The sequence below is a fragment of the Argopecten irradians genome, chromosome 13, assembly GCF_041381155.1.
Source record: "Argopecten irradians isolate NY chromosome 13, Ai_NY, whole genome shotgun sequence".
Lineage (NCBI taxonomy): Eukaryota > Metazoa > Mollusca > Bivalvia > Pectinida > Pectinidae > Argopecten > Argopecten irradians.
In genome coordinates this window covers 36,961,433-36,968,017 of record NC_091146.1, presented here as the reverse complement: position 1 = coordinate 36,968,017, position 6,585 = coordinate 36,961,433, and positions in this window count along the sequence as shown.

Genomic DNA, 6,585 nt, shown 5'->3' with positions numbered 1-6,585 from the left:
CAAGATATGACATTAATGTGTTGTTCTACATTCCTATATAACAAGAAATATTGACAAAATTCACGACATTTTTAAATATTTTGATTGATAACTTTGAAATTCCAAATCATTGATCATGATGATTTAGCAGGTACAACATGTACGCTATGCTCATACTCAAGCCAAAGTCAGGTGCAATACTTAACCACTGAGGAGTTGATGAAATTATGTTTAGTCTAGAATATGGAACGCCACAGCTGCCTTAAGACTAGATGTTTTATTGCATCACGTCTCCATGTTATAGCATCGTGTCACCGTGTTATAGCATCGTGTCAACATGTTATAGCATCGCGTCACCATGTTATAGCATCGTGTCACCGTGTTATAGCATCGTGTCACCATATCATTGCATCGTGTCACCATGTTATAGCATGATGTCACCGTGTTATTGCATCGTGTCACCATTTTATAGCATGATGTTACCGCGTTATTGTATCACGTCCCCATGTTATTGCATGATGTCACCGTGTTATTGCATCACGTCCCCATGTAATAGCATGATGTCACCGTGTTATAGCATCGTGTCACCATATTATAGCATGATGTCACCCTGTTATTATACAGTTAAAGCATGGGATTGAGGGATATAGCAAGTTTCTGGTTTCCCGAGACTTGTCTATTTCCCGAGGCGGAGCCGAGGGAAATAGGCAAGTTCGAGCAATCCCATACTTTAAACTGTTTTAATATACCGATACATACAAAAGCTATGATTACACTAAAAATATATTTCTTTCATACGCTAACGTTCTCTCTATTCCTGTCGCGTACGGCAATGGCCATTGGAGATTGAGATAATTTTACATTGTAATCGATCTACGTAATCTTATCTTTAAACATACAAATTATTCTGAGATGATAACTGTGATTCTATGTCCGTTTTGTTTTGCTTCTATTCAAACCGCAGGTTAAAATTTGATTCCGCTATGATTTCTCGATATTTCATCATTTATTCCACTAGGCATAATACTAAATTTATTTAAGGATTAAAGTCTCTTTCTGGTGGTTCTATCGAAGGATAAAGTTGAGTAGGGTATCGATATTTGGAATGGACCGCGAAGCGGTCCATGAAACAAATATCGATACCCTACTCAACTTTATCCTTCGATAGAACCACCAGAAAGATACTTTAATCCTTATATTTACAGTCTGAACTATTATTTTCATAGCTCAAAATTTACCCTTAATAGTGTTTATAGCATTTATAAGACTAAAATTGAATTATATCGTTTGGTTCCGACAGGCACTTGGAACAGCCACTTGAAGTGGCGGAAATTCCCGCCAATTTATTCAATGAACATACCAATAAAATGAGTTCCGTCTGATGAAGCATATATCTGGGGTTTTCCCGGTATGGAACTATAAATCATTTTATTGATCTGTTGTTAAAAACACCATGGTGCAAAGCAGTTTGGTTTTAATATTTTGCTTCGTATGATTTCACACGCTTACACAATTCATAAGGAATTGGCAGGATATTTAACGATTTTAAAAATCTAAATGTATTCGACTTTGTGGTACATACATGCATGAACATACTTGTAATCAAGGCATAATGGAATAATTATATATTTTTTTTCGTGTAAGTTAAGGTTTTATCTCCATCGCTTAAAAGGGTACAATGTAAATCCCTTCAAAGTATTTACTTTTTCCCAAAAAAAAACCGATAAAAATCCCAATATATTAGATAATTTTATTGTGTCATTAATATTCAATATTGATAGGTTATATCTCGATATCCTTTAGCAATAAAAGAAAAGGGGGAGGGGTGGGTGGAAGGAATTGTAGCTGGCCATGAGTCTTCGCTGGTTGACTATATGTCATGCCCATCGTTTTCCAGGTTGTAAATGATATATTACACATTTTTGAATCAGCATTAAAGTCCTGTATTAAATCCGACTATCAATTCCACAAATGTGTGCGTACTTTCAAAACGCAGTTACAAGATCAATACATGACGCCGAATGCTTCTATAAGCCTTTTATTTTGTCCTTAGGGTGATCGGGTGGTGTATGGTTAAGCCGCTCGCCTTTCACCTAGCCAGCCGGGGATCCGATCCCCGGCACGGACGTGAAAAGTCAGAGGTCACCTGCCCGATCACGTGGGTTTTCCCCGGGCACTCCGGTTTCCTCCCACACTAAGACCCCGCGCGCGCGTACATCCGGGCCATCGAGAGTGAATTATATAAGTTGTATAACTTGTTTCTCACTTACTCGATTGTAAAATAAATAAAGTTTATATTAATATTCATATTTAAATTGTCATAAGAAAATGTGTGGTAAAGTAAAAAAGTGGAATGCGACAGAAAATGAGAGCTTTTAGGGTCTGGGTGCACCCCATGGCCAGATGCCTTCCTTTTTTGTTTCAATAAAAACATATCTTAAACGATAATGTTATAAGATAGGCAAACGATGTTGAAAAATTAATGCACATGACAAAAGTATCCCTATTAGAAAACAGGGTGATAGCAATGGTTCCTGGCACCGTATGGCCATAGACAAGACCAATAGCATTCTTTTCTTTCGTTGTCCAATACACGAATTATGAAGATTGTGTAAGTTAGGGAAAATGAATTATCTAATCTGACAGATAATGTATAAAAGTAAAAGCTTATATCGTTAAAAAAAGTTCACATACACTTTCATTAGTCCTATAAAAACCTTCAATAGGCGATTAGACTGAAAATGGTGTCTTCTTTAGATCTACAATTGTTCTCTATTACTTCAAAACCTCCAAAAAAGTATGAAAAACTGTACCCGAGTGATTTTCGGAGGCAGTGCTCCACTACGATACATAGGGACCAATTCGTACCCGGCCTAAAGGCATAGTAGGCCGGGTACGTATATTCGTTCTAGGCGGCCCCCAGACCCCCATCCTTTTCTTTGCTTCGTGCCTCTATGAATAGATATTCAGACTTTAGGCAGTGCAATTCTGTAATTTTATATTCAAAATATGACATTAGACGTCAAAAATAATAAACGAACATTTTTTACACGGCTTCAATTATTTTTTGGAAAAAGTGTACATTTATTCGAGGGCTTCTGGGGGCCTAGGCGGCCCCCACCCAGACCCCCGCTCTTCTTTGCTTTATGTCCATATATAAATATTAAGATTTTGATATTTGCAATTCTGTAAGTAAAAAAAAAATAAATCAACACTTCAAATAAAAAAATATGACACTTGACACGAAAACCATAAAAAACATCCTTAAATGGCTTCAATTATTTTCTGGAAAATGTGTTCATGAAATCCTCAGAATGCAGGATTTTGCATCATTTATTCGAGAGCTTCTGGGGGCCTAGGCGGCCCCCAGACCCCTCGCCTGATTTGCTTTGTCCCACGCCCCCTCTAACCTCAAAACCTAAATCCGCCCCTGCTTACGTACACAATTCATAACTTGGCAGGATATTTAACGTAGTTGTGACGCGGTGTCCGATACAAAACAGAGAGATTCTTCAATTTTGTGATCACTTGAGTTCTACTTAATCAGTTCACGTTTGAAATTTCTTGAATACACGGATGTTTACATAGTTTCATGTCATTATTTCTGGATTTTGGAGATTTTCAAATGTATCGGACGTCGTTTCGAGGAACATGTACAAACACAGGTAGGCCCACTACTGTAAACGTTTACTGTACCGCTCTCAAAATGTTAACTATATTCATATTGTTGTTTCAAACACTTCAATAAATATTAGAGGTATCTATTACAAGTATTGTAAAGCTACAATTGTAGGATTCCGTTTCATTGATATTTCGAAACACCCAAACGTACCTACTCTCGCCGATTCACAGTAGATTCTAGATAACGTACAGGACTTGTCTGTCCGCCGAGGTGAACAAAAATGCTTTGTCGTGCTAGGTCGTTTTGGTTAAACTTATCCACCTCAAATACTGATGTTGTTCTGACATATCTTATCCATTCGCGTACAACCAAAGATGTTAAAAATACGAATATAATGAAGATCTAGGCTACATGTGGTAGAGAACAACACAGACTCACCGACACACAACATGTAAACATTGCGACGTCATCGGAATGTGCAAAACTGTACACTGTACAACATTGTTTATTATTGGTCAAAGAGGTACGTAGTAACATAAACAATGTAACTTTTCTACATTTGTATTTACACACGTACATGTATATGTGTTAAAACCTATTTTGATACATGTACATGTTCATCGAACGTACGTTCGGTTACTGAAAACACCAAAAGTTTCTGATTTGGACCATCATAAATTCATCCGCGCGGCTCCAAATTGCGCGTGACATACTCAATCTATCGAGAAATAAAGTTGAGTAGCCTTTGGTTGAAATCAACGGGGTTTATACTATCAATTCACCACTGACTGTAAATATATATAAATATTGTTGAAATTCCGAGACGTTAACCACTTACAGGTAATCTAAGTATATAACGTCATTGTACCCAAATTGATACCAATACAAGTAGATTTCTCTTATATGACATTTGTTGATTGGTATGTTTCCCTTTTTTCTGTTTTGTTTTCAAAAAGAGCATATAAACTGTATTTTGATGCTTTGTTTTTCTTATTACAGTGCTTATTTTTATTGTTAGAGCGATTACTATCATGTCTCGAAATTTCTAGTTTTTTTGTCACATGATGTGTACCCAAATTGATACCCAGCAAGAAAAAATGTATAAAATTAAGAAAAATCAATTTATAAAGATTTTTGTGATTTTACTTTATAAATGGGACGTAGTTGCGATTATTATAACAAGCTATACTGAATACAGTAATACATTTTACTGTAAAAATTGTACAAGTGTTTTCACAACAGTAGTTGTGCTAATTTGGTACCCCGTAACACCATGTAATGACTTGTGTGATATTTCAATGATCTAAATTCAGTTTTCTGTGGCATTCACCTAAGCTTATATAGTTCCAATGTGGTGTATATGTCAAAAGACCACTATCAATTATTTTTAATGATTGTAAAAAAATCAATGCAAAAAAAAAAACTGCAAACATTTTATGAATCAGTCAAGTTACAAAATACTTGAATCTAGTAACAGTTTTAGTAAAAATTAAGACGGAGAAATAACGCTATACAAAGAGCAATTTGCATGTGACTGAATAAAAAAAAATAATGTGTGGCAACTATATTTTATCTATTTCTGTTAAGTGTTTATATCTTGGATTTCATTATTTAAGCAAATTTTTTTGAGGAGGCCTTACGCTTTGAAAAAAAACACTATTATAGTACAAAGAGTAATTGTCGCACGGCCACATTTCTAGGGATTAACACGTTTCAAACAGAGTCATCAATTTCAAAGTTATCTTTCAGAGAAAATAACAGAAATAATTACATAAAACGAAGCGTAATTATCAATAAATGACGCATCTTTGGTATCACCACTTAGAAATGAGGTAAACTTTAACAACACAAATGTTTTAGGTATTTTTTCAATTAGGGTATCAATTTGGGTACAGTATCAATTTGGGTAGAATGACGTTACATAACAACTGTACGTACCTGTAAAAGGTATTGTCCTCTGAACCTATTACATTTATCACATGCCTCTCACTTACAAGATAAACATGACGACGTGTTCGGTAACAGTTTACGATCGATACTAACGTCGTCTGAGTACGTCAACGGAGATGGCGTGATCGGAAACTAGCTCCGTCCAATTGTTACGTCACCTAGCAACTGATGGCGTGATCGGAAACAAGTCCCGCCTAGCTCCGTCCAATTGTTACGTCACCTAGCAACTGATGGCGTGATCGGAAACAAGTCCCGCCCACCTCAAATCTGATTGGTTAAACGGAAATACCCGAGTGCAAGGGTGTGCTAGCTTCCAGGGGTGTGCTAGTTCGACGACTAACACACAGCTGAGAGAGGTTTTTGGAAAATACAGGGAGCTATAATAAATTTAACAAAGTATCTTTAATATAGTGTAAATAGGACTACATGTATACATGTATCACAGGGGTTACCTCCCTTGTAAAACATAAAGCGTTTTTTTGTCCATGTCATATCTCTACCTTTTTTTTACATATGCATTGTACATCTACATGTAAGTAAATTAATGACAAGAACAACTTCCCTGTTATACTATCTAAATTTGTGTTTTAGAAGGTGTGTATGTGATATATTTATTTAAAGTAACACGAAAGCTTGAAGAAGAATCATCAGAAGATTTATTTCCTTTTAGCTGTGATTTTTTTCAGAGAAGTTCATCCAACGATAACCTTTTAAGAATATAATATATAACTTAACACATTACACATTTTTTGAAGATTGTGTATACTGTAATGTCATTGTACCCCAGTTTGTGCGTTATTGAACCGTTAATTGTTTACCAAAATATCAGTGTAATTTTGTGTGATGATCGTCCGATATTGGAGTCCTTAAGGCCAGATACATATGATACATGTCGTTGTGTATACACTGGTAAGTTTTTGTTTATTTATCAAAAGAAAACTATATAGACGTTTATATTTAATTTGGCTTCAGTCCATGATTTTGGTTGCGCGGCATCATCAGTTCAATAGATATATCATAAGAAATGTTTTCCA